Source organism: Leiobunum rupestre, chromosome 2, assembly GCF_980474605.1.
Source record: "Leiobunum rupestre chromosome 2, qqLeiRupe1.1.hap1, whole genome shotgun sequence".
NCBI lineage: Eukaryota > Metazoa > Arthropoda > Arachnida > Opiliones > Sclerosomatidae > Leiobunum > Leiobunum rupestre.
The window spans coordinates 9,506,386-9,524,821 of NC_143385.1; the positions used below are offsets into that span (position 1 = coordinate 9,506,386).

General features: G+C 29.7%; 1 protein-coding gene and 1 long non-coding RNA gene across 2 annotated transcripts in view; one reads left to right on the forward strand and one right to left on the reverse strand.

Annotated features, from left to right (window-relative positions):
* Positions 1-18,436, reverse strand: part of LOC149956045 (cytochrome P450 4V2-like) — a 71,290-nt gene that overhangs the window by 20,955 nt on the left and 31,899 nt on the right. The window lies entirely within an intron of this gene.
* LOC149956046 (uncharacterized) lies at positions 5,409-18,202 on the forward strand. Its single transcript, XR_016478459.1, has 3 exons — positions 5,409-5,494; positions 16,859-17,024; positions 17,808-18,202. It is a non-coding gene; the product is annotated as an uncharacterized LOC149956046 (long non-coding RNA).

Sequence of the window (18,436 nt, forward strand, 5' to 3'; positions counted from 1 at the left end):
GTTTTTTATATATATATATATATTGGAATTGTTACAAAAGGTTCTTTTAAACGTAACTTAATACGTTTTGAACTTCCAAAATAAATTAATGTACTAAGTTACCTAAAAATATTTACAATATTTACTAATTTTTATATTGTTTAACTTCTTTCATTTTTAAAAATGTAATTGCTTGACTTAAATAAAGCGTGAAAATTATTAGTTTCAAATGATATTTACAAATCTTATCAACTCTAAAGTCCATTTTTCAGGTATTAGTAAGTATTTCATACAAACTAACTTCTAAAATATGGATTTAGTTAGTAAATAAAATTCTTTTAAATTACATTGAAGGACTCTTTATACGTTTTGAACTTGAATAATATTAAAAACAATAATCTAAGATACCCTTTAAAGTTAAATTCCTTTAGTTTATCAGTAAAACCACTTACTTTAAGTATTTTTAATAAGTTCGGTCTAATAGTAGATTACGCACCTATAATCCATGATGTTTTCATTTAAATTCAAATTATAACGAATTGAAAGTTTGAAGAAAATATTAATTTAGTTTGTAAATGAAATCCTTTTATAGTACTCTGAAGGGCTCTTAATACGTTTTGAACTTCCAAAATAAATTAATTTTATTTAATAAATTTAAACTATAATACTAAACTTTTTCAAAAAAAACTTTTACAAACAAAATTTAAAATACACATTTTTCCAAGTCAGCTAGCGACTTTTTTTAAGTAACTACTAACTACAATTAAAATCAAAGGATCTGCTATATTTTTCATGCTTTGAAAACAATTCATTAAAATCTCGAGTTTTTAAATATATGTAAAACACGAAGGAGCAGATCTTTTATCACAAATTTTTTAAAAATTATATTTAATTTAGTTTATAATAATATAGGGAACTCAAAAATTAAAAAACGAAAAAAATCAAAAAAAAAAATACTTACTTCAACCTTTCTCCCAGTTATTAGTTTCGTTTTAAACTTGGTTTACGTTTTAGTTTTACTTTGCTATTCTAGAAAATTCCAAAATTCCTTTAGAGTTTATCAGTAAAACCACGTACTTTAAGTATTTTTTTAATTAGTTCGGTCTAATAGTAGATTACGCACCTATAATCCATGATGTTTTCATTTAAATTCAAATTATAACGAATTGAAAGTTTGAAGAAAATATTAATTTAGTTTGTAAATGAAATCCTTTTATAGTACTCTGAAGGGCTCGTAATACGTTTTGAACTTCCAAAATAAATTAATGTACTAAGTTACGTTTAAAAGAACCTTTTGTAACAATTCCAATATATATATATATATATATAAAACCGTGATAAATAGTAAAACCCACTTATTTTTCAATTAATACATTTCAGATACACAAATTAATTAAATAAAAGTATTTAAATAAGAATTGCTTCACTAAATTATGCATTTGTACTTTAAATAATACCTGATTTTGAAATTATATTAGAATAATTATATTGTTAAACTTCTTTCATTTTTAAAAATGTAGTAGAAAATGAAAGATATTTTAATTAAAACATTTCTTAATTTCTTTATTACCTAAAAATATTTACAATATTTACAAATTTTTATATTGTTTAACTTCTTTCATTTTTAAAAATTTAATTGCTTGACTTAAATAAAGTGTGAAAATTATTAGTTTCAAATGATATTTACAAATCTTATCAACTCTAAAGTCCATTTTTCAGGTATTAGTAAGTATTTCATACAAACTAACTTCTAAAATATGGATTTAGTTCGTAAATAAAATTCTTTTAAATTACTTTGAAGGACTCTTTATACGTTTTGAACTTGAATAATATTAAAAACAATAATCTAAGATACCCTTTAAAGTTAAATTCCTTTAGTTTATCAGTAAAACCACTTACTTTAAGTATTTTTTAATCCGTTCGGTCTAATAGTAGATTACGCACCTATAATCCATGATGTTTTCATTTAAATTCAAATTATAACGAATTGAAAGTTTGAAGAAAATATTAATTTAGTTTGTAAATGAAATCCTTTTATAGTACTCTGAAGGGCTCTTAATACGTTTTGAACTTCCAAAATAAATTAATGTACTAAGTTACGTTTAAAAGAACCTTTTGGAACAATTCCAATATATATATATATATATATAAAACCGTGATAAATAGTAAAACCCACTTATTTTTCAATTAATACATTTCAGATACACAAATTAATTAAATAAAAGTATTTAAATAAGAATTGCTTCACTAAATTATGCATTTGTACTTTAAATAATACCTGATTTTGAAATTATATTAGAATAATTATATTGTTAAACTTCTTTCATTTTTAAAAATGTAGTAGAAAATGAAAGATATTTTAATTAAAACATTTCTTAATTTCTTTATTACCTAAAAATATTTACAATATTTACAAATTTTTATATTGTTTAACTTCTTTCATTTTTAAAAATTTAATTGCTTGACTTAAATAAAGTGTGAAAATTATTAGTTTCAAATGATATTTACAAATCTTATCAACTCTAAAGTCCATTTTTCAGGTATTAGTAAGTATTTCATACAAACTAACTTCTAAAATATGGATTTAGTTCGTAAATAAAATTCTTTTAAATTACTTTGAAGGACTCTTTATACGTTTTGAACTTGAATAATATTAAAAACAATAATCTAAGATACCCTTTAAAGTTAAATTCCTTTAGTTTATCAGTAAAACCACTTACTTTAAGTATTTTTTAATCCGTTCGGTCTAATAGTAGATTACGCACCTATAATCCATGATGTTTTCATTTAAATTCAAATTATAACGAATTGAAAGTTTGAAGAAAATATTAATTTAGTTTGTAAATGAAATCCTTTTATAGTACTCTGAAGGGCTCTTAATACGTTTTGAACTTCCAAAATAAATTAATGTACTAAGTTACGTTTAAAAGAACCTTTTGGAACAATTCCAATATATATATATATATATATAAAACCGTGATAAATAGTAAAACCCACTTATTTTTCAATAAATACATTTCAGATACACAAATTAATTAAATAAAAGTATTTAAATAAGAATTGCTTCACTAAATTATGCATTTGTACTTTAAATAATACCTGATTTTGAAATTATATTAGAATAATTATATTGTTAAACTTCTTTCATTTTTAAAAATGTAGTAGAAAATGAAAGATATTTTAATTAAAACATTTCTTAATTTCTTTATTACCTAAAAATATTTACAATATTTACAAATTTTTATATTGTTTAACTTCTTTCATTTTTAAAAATTTAATTGCTTGACTTAAATAAAGTGTGAAAATTATTAGTTTCAAATGATATTTACAAATCTTATCAACTCTAAAGTCTGTTTGTTTTATTTAAAAAATAGGCTTGTTCACTTTCGATTATTTAAACATTTAACAATTTTTATTTAACTATTGGTTATTTAAATAAATACCACTTTTATTCAAATAAATGCTTGGTTGGGTAAAAACACAATGAAATAAGTTAAAATGATATTCTTTTTACCAACGTTTTTTAAATAAATCGGAAAATTTGTGGATAAAAATTAATCGACTGCCGAACACTAGAAGCAATTCTAATTTAAATGCGTATATTTAAATAGGAAAAAATGAACGATTCGATCGGAGGCATATCATTTATTTAACGTATTGAACGTAGAGTAAGCGGCTTTTGTAGTAATTACTACCTATATTTGCATTTCAGAAATCTATTTTAACATATTGAACGCCAAGAAAAGAGGCTTTTGTAGTATTTACTACCTATATTTGCATTTCAGAAATCTATTTTAACATATTGAACGCCAAGAAAAGAGGCTTTTGTAGTATTTACTACCTATATTCACATATTGGAATGTAATTTAACGTATTGAAGGTAGAGTATAGAGATTTTGTAGTATTTACTACCTACATTTGCATTTCAGAAATCTTTTTTAACATATTGAACGCCAAGAAAAGAGGCTTTTGTAGTATTTTTCCTCCTATATTTACATATTGGAATGTAATTTAACGTATTGAAGGTAAAGTATAGAGATTTTGTAGTATTTTACTACCTATATTGGCATTTCGGAAGTATATTTTAACGTGTTGAATGTAGAGTATAGAGAGTGTTGTAGTATTTTTCTTCCTACGTGACTACACCGGAAACGTCTCTGTGTGATTCGCTTTAGTAATCAAGCCGACTCTGAACATATGTTTTACTTTTTATTCTACGAGGTTTAAACATACACCATTTCAGTACATTCTTAACTTATTCCATACGCTATTTAAAACACATGCGATAAAGATAACGAGGAAACAAGTTAACTCTGAACATATATGTTATGCTCTATACGTGAAGGATGTTGTAAGCTTAAATTCATAATGGTTAATGTGTAGTATTTTTCTACCTTTTTACATTTTATAGTATTTCTTTATCTATATTTGTGTATCGGAAATGTATTTTAACGTATCGAACGTAGAGTAAATTTCTTTTTATATTTTCTTTATATATTTGCGTATCAGAGTTGTGTGTTGTCGTATTAAAAGAAGAAAAAGGAACTTTTCATAGTGTTATTCTACCTATTTACATATCGGAAATGTATTTATATTTTACCGTATTTAAAATATAGGTAATTGTTTTTATTGGCTTGACTTAAATAAAGCGTGAAAGTTATTAGTTTCAAAATGATATTTACAAATCTTATCCACACAAATTTAATTTAATTTTAATTTTAGTGTTTTATAGTATCTTTCTGACTATATTTGTTTATAAGAATTATATTTTACCGTATTTAAATAGTAATAAAAGCGAATTGAAAGTTTGAAGAAAATATGAATTAAGTTCGTAAATAAAATCCTTTTATAGTACTTTGAAGGGCTCTTAATACGTTTTCCACTTGAATAAAATTAAAAACAATAATCTAAGATACCTTTAAAGTTAAATTCCTTTAGAGTTTATCAGTAAAACCACTTTAAGTATTTTCTCAATCCTTATACCTATATTTACATATTGGAATTGTTACAAAAGGTTCTTTTAAACGTAACTTAGTACACTAATTAAGTATTTTTAATTTACCGTAATTAAAATATAGGTAAGTGGTTTTTATCTTATTTTATACCTACGGAAGGGATAAATAAATTATAGCAATAAATTTTTGGAGTTTGGAGATGGGTGGAAAAAAAAATAAGGCTCTTCGTTTTTCCAACTGCTTTTCTGATGTACCCAAAAATGGACCAAAATAGACCAAAAGTACCCTTAAAACGACCAAAGTCACCATTTTCGGCCCTATGTACCCCATTTCGGACCAAAAGTACCCCAAACTGGACCTATTAGCTTTATTGTAATGTTAAACTCCCATAGAGATTCTCCTAAAAGAAAAAAAACTTGCGGTCCAATTTTGGGTACATGAATTATGAGAAATGAAATGTTCCGAAAATCAGACCCTAACCATGATTACAATTTTGTATTGTGGAAGCTGTGGAGGGGTAAAGGATTACGAATGGATTTTGTTTGGCTGCAGAGTTCGTCGTAAGTGTTGTCTGCTATTTTATTTTAAAGCGGCCTACGACGTTTTCTTGGCATAGTAGGATTTTATAACCTATTTTCAAGCGTAATATTTAATCTAATTAATCTTGGAAACGGAATGGTATTATAAATCATGTATTTTAATAATAATTGACCATATTTCAGTGATAAATTCGTTTAATTTTGATATTATTTCGTCGTTTTAGTCAGCGCCATGTGTATAAGGCCAAGGCCCAAAATTATTGTTGTTTACTGTTACTGTAATTAATCGATTTTTTTTTAAAGTTAACTTTAAACGACTAATTTAGATGGTAAAATGTCTATTTTGTGTACTCTATGTACACTAAGAAGGTAACATGGCTCACTTAATTTTTTAAGAACACTTCCAGAAAAGACCCACCTATCCTTTCTTTCAATGGCTAGAGACCTATTTGGGATTTTTTGCAAAAACTATTCATATTTTAAATAATAGTTTTCTGTGTGTTTCAACATAAAACCAGGGAAATTCCTGAAGTAAAAGTATCAGGTTACGACATTTACACCTATTATCCACTTATGTGTATTTTTTTGGGGTTATCCTTTTTGATGACCTGGATAGCATCCATAATTGGAGCATAGCTTGCAAGCTTCCACTCAACGCTTCCCAGTGTGCAGTCCTGTCTCTCCGTTGACAAGGCTGTCCTGTTACTAATGCCATTTACACCCTTGATGGACCCTCGTTCAGCATTACCTTGGAGTGGTCATCACTGACACTCTGGAATGGAGCACCCACATAGGTTTGAGTTACCTCTCAGGCTGCGAGAGCTCTTTGGTTTATGCACCTTGCGCATTGCTCCTTCGCCAAAAAAACTCTAGTGGTCTAAACTTAATGCTCGGCAGTATGGTCCCCCAACAATACATGCGACATTCATTCTTTTGAAATATTCCAATGGCATGCCCTGCGCGTTGTGAGCATGCATATTTATTCATATTATAACAAATGTGAGCTTCCCGTGGAGCTTCAGCATGACTCGAGTCCTGACAAATTTCAACTGGACTACCCTTGCTGCTCGTAGACGTGTTAGGCGGCTCACCCTCCATGAATAGTGTTATTCACAAAACGTGCAGCGCTCTGGTCCCCTTATCCCATGATATTTTTTCTCGGCACAGACCCCGAGAGGGTGCTGGACAACATCCCTCGTTTTGCCAGGCTTTTACCTAGCTTCTCGGAAGCACTCGTTTCTCCCTTCATCTGTCCTGGATTAAAATTATCTCCCGGAGCACCTGAAAGCTATCGCCCTCAGTTCCCAGTTCTGGAAGGAACTCTGTATTTCTCGTTATTGCTATGTAATTTAAATTTTTGGTACTAATTATGTGTCTCGACGTGATGGATCTCGAACCCCATACACATAAATAAAACTACTAGATATATAAAATTACCATAACCAATAAGTTAGGTAGCTCCAAACTCTGCATTATCTCTTGCTACCATGATAAACAAAATATGAGAGGCTGCAGAAATTATACTAAATATCTGCTTGCCTGCTGACATAATTAATATATATATATATTAGGATGTAGTGTTGGGCAGAGGACCTTGCGAATTTAGGTAGCTCCAAACTCTGCATTATCTCTTGCTACCATGATAAACAAAATATGAGAGGCTGCAGAAATTATACTAAATATCTGCTTGCCTGCTGACATAATTAATATATATATATATATATATATTAGGATGTAGTGTTGGGCAGAGGACCTTGCGAATTTTAACTTTACGGTTTTTGGCCAGATATATATATATATATATATATATATATATATATATATATATATCTGGCCAAAAACCTTAAGGTTAAAATTCGCAAGGTCCTCTGCCCAACACTACATCCTAATGTCTCAGCCCATGAACGTACTGAAATCAAACCATGGGCAAGGTCTTAAATTAGACATATGGACAAGTTCTATATGGGCCTGTTTATTTATTACTCTTGGTAAATAAAAGCCTGCATATCACGCTACTTGTCATCAAATACGCTAGACCTTGTGCGTCCTTTTTTTTTCATGATTAAAATAGATCTTGCAAATCATGAAAAAAAAGGTCGCGCAAGGTCTAGCATATGTGATGTCAAGTAGCGTGATATGTGGGCTTTCCTTTACCAAGAGTTATGAACAGGCCCATATATAATAATAGAATAGAGGACCTTGCGAATTTTAACCTTAAGGTTTTTGGCCAGATTTAATACATTTTTGTAGTTCCAGAACTATTAACCACTCTGCCACCCAGTGGCAGCGATCGGAAAACATTTCTGTGGAGGCACAAGCAATTAATTTTTTATCTAAAAATCCATATACTTAAAACTTAAGCAAGAAAATGTACAGCTCAAACTTTTTCATACTATATATATATATATTTAATAAAGTCTTTCTAATATAAAAAACACAAATTCCCATTAAAACTACAAACAATCATCCCAACACTTTGAGAAATTGGGACCTAGACCTCTCAAAAACATAATTGGCACCTCTAGAAAAGAATTAGACAATGCGAGATAATTTTTTTTGTGGTTTGGAAATCTGATCCTAAATTTTTCACATCCCAAATTAAATAATTTTGAGACAATAGATAGTTTAAGCTAACCCGCCCCCCTCCTAAAAAAACGTGTAGGGGAAAATTGTATGATTTTAGATTCAAAAGTATGCTAACCATTTTACAATTTCTTACCTGGCACGTCTTAATAATAATATTGAATATTCAAATTATTCAGCTAAATAAAAATAATATTGAATATGTATTCAAATTATTCAGCTAAATAAAAATAATATTGAATATGTATTCAAATTATTCAGCTAAATAAAAATAATATTGAATATGTATTCAAATTATTCAGCTAAGTAAATATAGTGGGAGTTATGACAAGCTGTTCTTATTATATCAAAATGTATATTAAATTGAAAAGTGATGAAGCCTTCTATAGATCTAAATCGTTAGATAATACATTTGTAGATATAGCGGAGACACGAAACCACGGAAACAAACAGGTTCTGATTGGACGCAATTCAAACATTTGATAAAATATTGTGGTAGGGCTAAAGTTTTTCCTCATTAACTCAACGACACTTAGACACTGAGACTTATCCTTTGGAATGCCACAATGGGAAAGCAGGTGGAAGGTGGTCACCAATTTCTATGCAAATCAAATAAGTACTTTTTGCTCTAGAGCGATCTGCAAGAAGAAGATGAAAGTTTTTTTTTTTGAAATTTGGCTATCTTTGAACTACGTCGCATTATTAGCATAACAGCGCTACATTTATTGTTTTATTGTATGTTTGTCGTATGCGCCTGGTCTTTCCAATGGTATATTTCTTGTCTCGCTACTCTTGAGTGGTTGAGGAGATTCAAGGGGCTGAAATCAGCACTTAGTTGCTTTGGGATAATACTAGCTCGGTCTCGAAAAGCTAGTCACTTTCCCGGACCTTGCTATGGGGACTACCGTCCCCTCTGATATATTCACCAATATTATAATCATTATGTGAAGTTACATACATATCTAGTTTTATCTACACACTGATACATGTAAACTTACATGTATATAATCACCCATATTATAATGTATGGATACAAACATATAACATCGGGGTGTGTTAATTTTTGACACATAGTAGATATTGGAAATTATACTGAAAATGTGTCCTTCATACTAGAGAGCAGGCAACAGACCAGATTACTTTCATGGTTTCCATCCTTTTCTGAAAGTTATAAATGGCCAATTTCAAATTGATATTGGTATTTATTTATTTTGTTTATCAAATAAATAATGAAGTCTTTTTCTAATTTCCGAGAACTTCTTAGCTCTCTTTATCTCTTTTGTTTCCATGAGCAAAGAAAGTGGACTTCTTATTCCGTTCCGAAATATAGCGCTGTTAAAACAACCCTTACAATTCCCCTGTGATATTTAGCACTATTTAAACTATTTCTATCTCATATTTAGCACTATTTTAAAGAATTTCACTGTGAAATTTAGCACTATTTAAACAACCCTGACAATTTAGCTTCTGCTCCAATTTAATAATCATCATCAACTAGGCTAATGCCCAAGGCCATGTTACAATGTGTAGGAGGGTGGTGACAAGCCCTTCATACCACACGAGCCAACAGCTCCCTGCACTAACTATTACCGTTAACCTCAACAAGTTCTAATGGAAGGGGAAACGGAAGAGCTCGGGGGGGAAACCCCTTAAACCAGTGGGGAGAGAACTTGCAAGCTCAACGCAGGAGCTGTTCTGAATTTTCACCCAGAGCCACAAACTGGTATCAAACCCGGATCCTCTTGCTGCGAGGCGAAAGTGCTAACTACTCCGCCACCCCACAAGTCTATGCTATTTAGAGCTATGAAAAACTTTCTAGAACAAAACATATTTAATTTATCTAAAATTTCTTTCATTATTAAATTTTATAAAAGTATGGAATAATAATTTGACTTTCAAAGCTAAAACGGTACCCAAAGTCCCAAAAACTGTGCAAAAAAATGGATGATGGACTTTTAATTTTTTCTTTTGCTTACAAGATCTAAAAGGATTTGGCGGGCCTAAAATATTTCAGACTATCTGCTGCTTAAATTCATATTCAAATCCTCTGATCATCTGTTTGTCTTCAATTACGTTTTCTTATTTTAAACAAATTCCGTCTTCATCCAATTCCATCTTCATCCAATTCCTTTTATTTTTACTATTTACTTAAACAATTGTGCTCCGATTTTATGGAATTCTGTAAGAACCGGGAAAACAGAATTTTAACTTGGCTGAATGTAGAAGTCATTTTATGATATAAAATTTTAAATCACTAATTTTATCAAATGTGAGCTTATAGAGCGTAGAATTAAAGAATATACATTATGAACTTTGAATTCTTTAGTGAATATCGATGAAGTATAAGATTTTTGGTTTGATTTGATATTTATTTGTTAGAGTATAAGTTATGAGTTTAGTATAGATTGCAATCTAAGCTCCTCACAAAGGCTTTGGTTGGCCATGTCTTGAAGAATGGACAGATTTTTGTAGTTGATGCTTGGGTTTTAGTATTTAAATCTAATGATATTAATTAAAATAAAACTAGCTACTTAATTGTGCTAATACACTTATTTAAAACAAATAAATTTTACTTTTTAATACACTTTTCTTGTTCACTTTTTAATATTGTTTGGCTTTGTCTTTTAATTAATAAATTTTGGAAGGAACAACACTAAATGATAACCAGTTATACTTGTATTAATGTAAATTGATGTATTTTTTTTTGCAGTTAAGGTGTTTATTTGAGAATTGTGAGTAATTTTCTTTGGAGGTTAACACATGAAATCTCATCAGCTTTTTATGGAATTAGTAAAGTTGGTTGAGAATTTGAACTCTAAAGCTGTTGTCACCCAAAATGTTGGACAAAAATTGTTGGTTGTGTGAATACGCCTATGGTTATGATGTTGAAGACTTAGCCTTTTTTAGTCATTGGTATTTAGCTTTCATTGTTTTAAGTTGCATTTAAGAATATGAGAAATGTTTAACTTTTTTGACGTATATCCATGAGAAATAATTAAAATAAACTCTTATTTAAGAGTGACACTAATTGATGCAACCAAAAGTGGATATGACGTAATACCAAAAGTCTTGCTCTTGGCCAAAAAACGTGTTATTTCTATGGCTCTCCCTTCGTAGGTGGATGAATACTATTTTACCGCCAGAGTTGAAGCAGACTTTCACAGGTACATACAACCTTTTAGAGGTTCCGCCGTGATTATTTCAGTCAAAAGTTTGCGATATCTTTAAAATTTGCTTTCTAAAATAAATTATTTCAATAATTCAGTTTTATTTATTATGTAAATAATTATTAGTTTAATTTGTATTTAATAATAACAATTTGATCTTGTAATGCAATAATGGGCCAAGACTTGACGGAACTGACTTTTCAGTTGTGCTTTTTACACTTTGTTGATTATGTAGTTAATACCACTGCTAACTGGGCTGCATTTTTCATTCCAGGACTGGGTTGACTTTCTGACTGTACTACTTTTCTTTAAAAATTGCGTGGTTTAGCGATTTGAGCTCTTATTAGCTATTATTTTTACTTAAGAAATATGATAAGAATAAAATAAGAGCCCAATTATGACTTTTTTACATGTCAATGGTTTGGTTTATTAGTTAATAAAGATATTTTCTTTAATTGAGCTAGATAAAATCAAAAGTTTAAAATGAACTAGAAAAAATTAAAACATTTTGCCTTGGACCCATGCATTTGATGTAGTGATACACGTTTTTACAATGAAATGAGGTATCCTGTGCACTTTGTCATCCGCTAGCATACCCTTACCAAAAATTAAGTGGTCTAGGAACTTGGTTTTAAGTTTGTATTTGGGACAAATACCAACTAAAACCATACATAAAAACAACTTATTACCAACTAAAACCATACTGCCAACTTAATATCCACTTATTACCCCTTTAACTAGTTTATTGAAAAATGCTGACAACTTAAAACCAACTTAATACCAACTAAAATGTGTATACCAACTAAATACAAACTAAAAGCCAACTTATTTTTTGGTATGGGTAATCATAGAAAGTGGCAAGTTTTAAAGGTTTCTTTATGGTATGGAAGTTGTGTTACTCTCTTTTTTTGAGTCTCAAAAACAACCTGGACAACCATGTAGATTAAAAGTGCAAAAAATTTAGGAGTTATAAATCTTTAATGACTAATGATGGAACCAAATCATGTATAAAATCAATATTAATCCTTTATTATCTGTACCATATCATTCGTTTCGATTTTAGTCACATCATTACATTAGTTATCTCTTTGCCCTTACCAAAAAATAAGTTGGATTTCAATTTGTATACACATTATTAGTTGATATTAACTTGGTATTAAGTAGGCTCAAGTTGTCAGCATATTTCAAGTTACTAGTTGAAGGGGTAATGAGTTGTTATTCAGTTGGTAGGAAAATACTTCTTTTGCTAAGTTTGTAATTAGTTGGTTTTTAGTAGTCAGGAAGTTACATATATTATTTTTAAGTTTGTTTTAAGTAGTTAAATGTAAATGTCGATTCTGGTTTAGTTGGAAATAAGTTGATTAATAAAGACGATTTAAGTTATTTTTTAGTAGGCATTTGTCCCATATACAAACTGAAAACCAAGTTGAAATACAAGTTGTTGTAAGTGGTTTTAGCCAACTTATTTTTTGGTAAGGGATGTTCAATGGAATTTGTAAATTTTTTATGAACAACTAAATTTTTTTTAATATTTTATATGCATTAAAACTAAACTAAGTTTTTGAAACTAAGCACAAATTTATCAAAGATAAATAACAAAGGCTTACATTTGATTGTATAGTTTTCTCAACCTAACCACTGTTTGAACTCATTTATTCCATGTATCTTTAACCCAAACTAAACTACCAGAATCGACATTTACATTCAACTACTTAAAACCAACTTAAAAATAATATATGTAACTTCCTGACTACTAAAAAGCAACTAATTACAAACTTAGCAAAAGAAGTATTTTCCTACCAACTGAATAACAACTCATTACCCCTTCAACTAGTAACTTGAAATATGCTGACAACTTGAGCCTACTTAATACCAAGTTAATATCAACTAATAATGTGTATACAAACTAAATACAAACTGAAATCCAACTTATTTTTTGGTAAGGGTGGGACCATGTAAAAGTGTTAACACTACGCCGGTTCCAAAAAAACCACTTTAAATACATGTACATGTAGTTCTGTTTTTATGCGCATATTATTGACATTTGAATTACGATCTTTTAAAATAGTCTTAATATAATCTTCGTAACTATAATAGTGAACGTCTCTAAAAAATTTGTTCAACAAGGCTGAGAGATCAGAAGACGCGGCGGTGTCACGTTGGCTCATCTTTGGTAATGTGTGGTATGCTTTCAACAACTCGCACTTAAATCGCGACATTAACTCATTATTGCACCAACACGAAAGCGTAAAATAACGAGTTTTGAAATTGCAGGCAGGAAAAAAAATTGACACTATGATCACAAAAAAACTGTCTTATTCCAACCCTTACCAAAAAATAAGTTTTATTTCAGTTTGTATACACATTATTATTGATATTAACTTGGTATTAGGTAGGCTCAAGTTGTCAGCATATTTCAAGTTACTAGACCACTTATTTTTTGGTAAGGGATTTAAACAGGTGTCCGAGTTAGAATGCTTAGGAGAGTGGTCGCAAGCCCTTCATGCCACGCGAGCCAACAGCTCCCTACACTCACTATTACCGTTAACCTCTGCAAATTTTTATTGCAAGTCTAGATACTGCTACCCTAACAATTTTAGTTAGCTCAATAATTCCACCTCTGTATGACTACTACAGAGACTTACTTTATTGCTCCGCAAAGACTACTAAACTTAATATACTACAAAATCAATTAAATGCAATCTGTAAAACTATACTTGGATGTTCACGGAGGTCATCAACTGCAGACCCTTACCAAAAAATAAGTTGTATTTTAGTTTGTATTTAGTTGGTATACACATTTAGTTTGATATAAAGTGGGTTTTAAGTAGGCTTAAGTTCTCAACATATTTCAATAAACAACCCTTACCAAAAAATATGTTGGATTTTATTTGGTATACACATTTACTTAATATTAAGTTGGTTTTTTAAGTAGGCTTAAGTTGTCAGCATACTTCAAAATAATAAGTTGTTATTAAGTTGGTGGGAAAATACTTTTTTCTTTAAGTTGGTAATTAATTAGTTGGTTTTTAGTTCATATTTAGTAAATACCAACTTAAAATCAACTTTTAAGTAGTTCCTAGACAACTTATTTTTGGTAAGGGTAAACACTCTTTCAATCAAAAGCTCTAAGTTAAACATAACAGGCACCTAGCAATATTTATGCATCTTATCTTTAAGGAACTCGCACGGGATTATATTCTAGAATTCTTTCGCATGCCAACTATCATCCATAACTATAATATAAAAAAGAGCCAGCTAACGAAATTTCTTTGTTGAAACACTAAATTATAATTTTCCGGATAGCTCCCTGAACTGTAGGGGAATTAATATGTGTAACAGCCTACCAAATGAAATTCGGGACATTATGGATATGTCTCTTCAAACGTGCAATTTGTAATGCAATAACTAATTTATTCTTCTTATTACTCTCAGTAATGTGTTTCTTGCAAATATGTAAAATATATCAATTTCAGTGCTTAAATTAAATTATCTTGGATCCCTTGGAAATCATCAGCTATGCTGCAGGGGAGATCCTTGTCTGTTGTAATAATTCCTGACAATAAAGTCTTCATTATTATTAAGATAAAATACCAAGCAGTACAAAAATGTGTCATTGCTAGTATGGCTATAATAATAATAATATTAATCAGCTAGGCTAATTGTTTTACTTAAGTGTATTATGTGTGCCAAGGTCAACTGGCATAGTAAAACTTGAATTATCATGTAATTTTTTGTGTTCCTGGAAACTTCTACATTCTTAGCCTCTATTTATTAATAATTATTTGCCAGTAAAAGTAAATCGTCATTATATTGGGTACTAAATGCCGTTTTTCATTAACTTTTGATGTGTAATATATGTAATATTTTTATAACAGAGCTAATCAGGTGGTAATCAATTTGAAATGCTTAAGCTTATGCCAAGTTTTCTGGTTTCCCCTTCCGTAAAAACTTTTTGAGGATAATGGTAATAGTAAGTGTAGGGAGCTGTTGGCTCGCGTGGTATGAAGGGCTTGCCACCACCCTCCTACGCATTGTAACCCAGCCACCTGATTTAAAGGCATTATAAGTTCCTTGATGACTTGGGCCTAGTTGGTGCCTTGGGTATTAGCTTAACTGATTAAAAAATTGAATAATTTTAAAGCTTAATAAATTAATTTTTTTTAAATGGAAGGTGTTTAATAAGATAGTGAAAAATTATTTAAAAAAAAACTTTGCTTTCACCAATCGCAATAGCCCAAAATGTTTTCTTCCATAAATAGTAATTATGGAAAATTAAAGCCATATTTCAATAATTAATAATTTTTTATTATTTCACAGTATTGTTTTAAAGCATATTTGTTGAATATAAAGAAAGATAAAATGGAAACGATCTTTATTATGTTAGTAGTGTGTTTTCTTTAAGAATGGAATGTATAGTGTTAGTAACTGGTAGATTTTCTCTTACACTCCACTTGATGTACAAAATTAATCTAGGGCATCTTAATAGATTTTATTATGTGCAGAACTTTTCAATTCATTTCAAAAAAGTAATCAAAACTTATACTGCCAATAATAAAAAAATAGGAGGAAAGTAGCAGACCAAATATTAGAAGTTTTAAGTCTCTTTTCATTTGACCAAATATTAATAACCTTGTAGGATAGAAATATCTTTCAGTTTCCAAATACCTTTCCTAAATGCAGTGTTAAATAATTTTGAAAAATAAAATTGGTGATAAGACGTAAGATTAATAAATAGCTTTTGATGATGTTGTAAGTTCTGAAATTTCATCTTTTTCTAAACCCACTAACTCAATTTATCTGTTTTAAGTTGTTTTTTGTAGCAAAAAATTGTTTAAATTTGTTTTCTTTTTTAGTTTTGAAGCTAATGCTGTAATACTATTTTTAATAATTTATATTAACTCCCCTTAAATGTAATGGTTTTTTACTTTTTGGAAACTGGTACAATATACATTTGTAGTGAAACTGAAAAGAAATTTAGCCTCTAGGTTTTGCAGGAAAAACTATCTACTTTCAAACAGCTATGAAAGTAAATTGATCTTAATTAATCAGTTTATTTTCACTGCGGTCACCATTTAAAATATCTGATCTTTTGGGCTGGATAGTCTTGCCTTGATACATTCCATAGGTCGTCAAATCGGGTGGTGTGTTTCCTTTAGCAATGCCTTGCCATCACAGTGCAGAGGCAACTCATTCTGTGTTCAACACAAACTCTGGGCACTTCGCTAGGAGATTGTTTGTTCTCCCTGCCTTAAGTTTGTTTTTTTTTTTGTTTTTTAATGTATTACATGTTCTTTGTGTGAATTAATAAATTGGATTTCTTACTTCTTATGGCAACCGACTTTAAAAACATGTATGTTTTAAAAAATTAAAATTTACTTATGCAAAATATTTTGTGGTTAAATTATTTTTATACAAATAATGTAGTAGCAGAAGTAAATGAACCAAAGTTATCAAAAAAGCGCTCGGAATCGGAGGGCGTTTTCTTAATGAAAATGAGAAAATCGAGTCAAATAAAAGCTAATTTCCATCCCAGTCTTTTGACGCGATAAATTACGCTTGAGAATTGTGGGTATAGCTATTTCTATGTATATAAAATGGTTTCATAAAAACAAAAACTTTTTTTTCGACCTAGGAGCGCGCAAAATTTCCAATTCAAGGTCAAAAGAAGTTGAGTTATCAGCAGCCAGCTGAAAAACAACTAATACTACAAATCTTGCGCTCTCATTATACCTGAAAGAATATTTTTTGTTAGAATATCCACTGAAAAAAAATTTATGGCTATAACTTGAAAGATGCAGGTATGTTTTTATAACTTTTTCTCACTACTTACGTCTAGAGATGTACTCATTGAACCATAAAATGAATGAAGAATTCAGTCATATATCAATTTAGATTGTATAGCTATTTCATTAATCTCATGAATATTTGTGCTATTAGTTATAGCTTGGAACTTAAATGTTTTCAATTAAATGACTTTAGAGGGCTTGCCATTAAGAGGATAATTTTTTTTATAGCATATGGAATAAGGTAAAACCGCCTTCTTTCATCTTGGCAACTAGTACTTCAGTTAGTTTTCTTGAAGCCAATTAGGTTTAGTAGTAGGTAAAAATCTTGTAAATATTAAACTACAGATACATGTCAACTAGTATTTCCAGTTAAAGATAATCTGCAAGGAATCATTGCTGCACCAGCAACACCCTTCAACTGATCAAGTGATAGACTTAGGTATGTTTGTGCAGGAATGAGCACCAGGAAAACATTTTTGAGCAAGCACAGGTCTTGATCAATACCTTAGGTAGTGGAAAGGCCGTAAACTGAGCATTCATATCAAGAGCCTTTAGGGTCATTGTCAGCAATACACTTAGTGAGGTAGTTTGTTTGAAATTGAGCCATAGGAACACGTGAAATGGGTGAGAAGGTTTTCCAAGGAAAATAGAGAAATTAAAACTATTGAAAAATCTCTAGGTATTTACAATTTTTGCATGAATTTAATAATATTTCAGTCTTATCATTACCAGAAGTAAATAACCAAAAGCATCCAAGGAGGGACTTCCCTCTTTCAATTTTATTTTTCTTTCCAGGATGGCCATAACCAGAAGGGGCCAGGGTCTTTCCATATGGTTTTGTTAACTGATGTCATAATGGTCCAACCTTTTTTTACTTTAACACATCATTAGATATAGCAATGAAACTAAGGATTCAAGTTTTAAGCTGAATTTTTTTTGAGTTGTGGAATAGTTCCACATTAGTCTAAATTTTAGCTAAGAGCTAGCATTGATAGCATTCTACCTAGGCCTAATTATTAACAATTAAACTGACTACACAAACTAAAACATGGAAAAAAATAGCTTCAAACGATTAAGCAATAATATATTAGATAATTCTAGAAGAGTTTGTTAAAATGCATGACCTCTAAAAAATCCTTTTCCTTTCATTGTTGATTATATTAAACAATATTATTAGACATACCATCTAATGACTAGGATATATCTTCTGCTAGTCTCAATATTTTTAAGATCGTCATATTAATATTATAGGTCAATTTCTTGAGTTGTACTTCTTCATTTATCAATTGGGGGAACAAAAGTTTTTTGTTTAGTAAGTTTATTGTTATAAGCTTTTACATTTAAAAATATTAGCAAGTCTCTAAGCAAAGTAAAAACTATATATAATTACTTTTGGTAACTACAAATGTTCTACTGCACCTAAA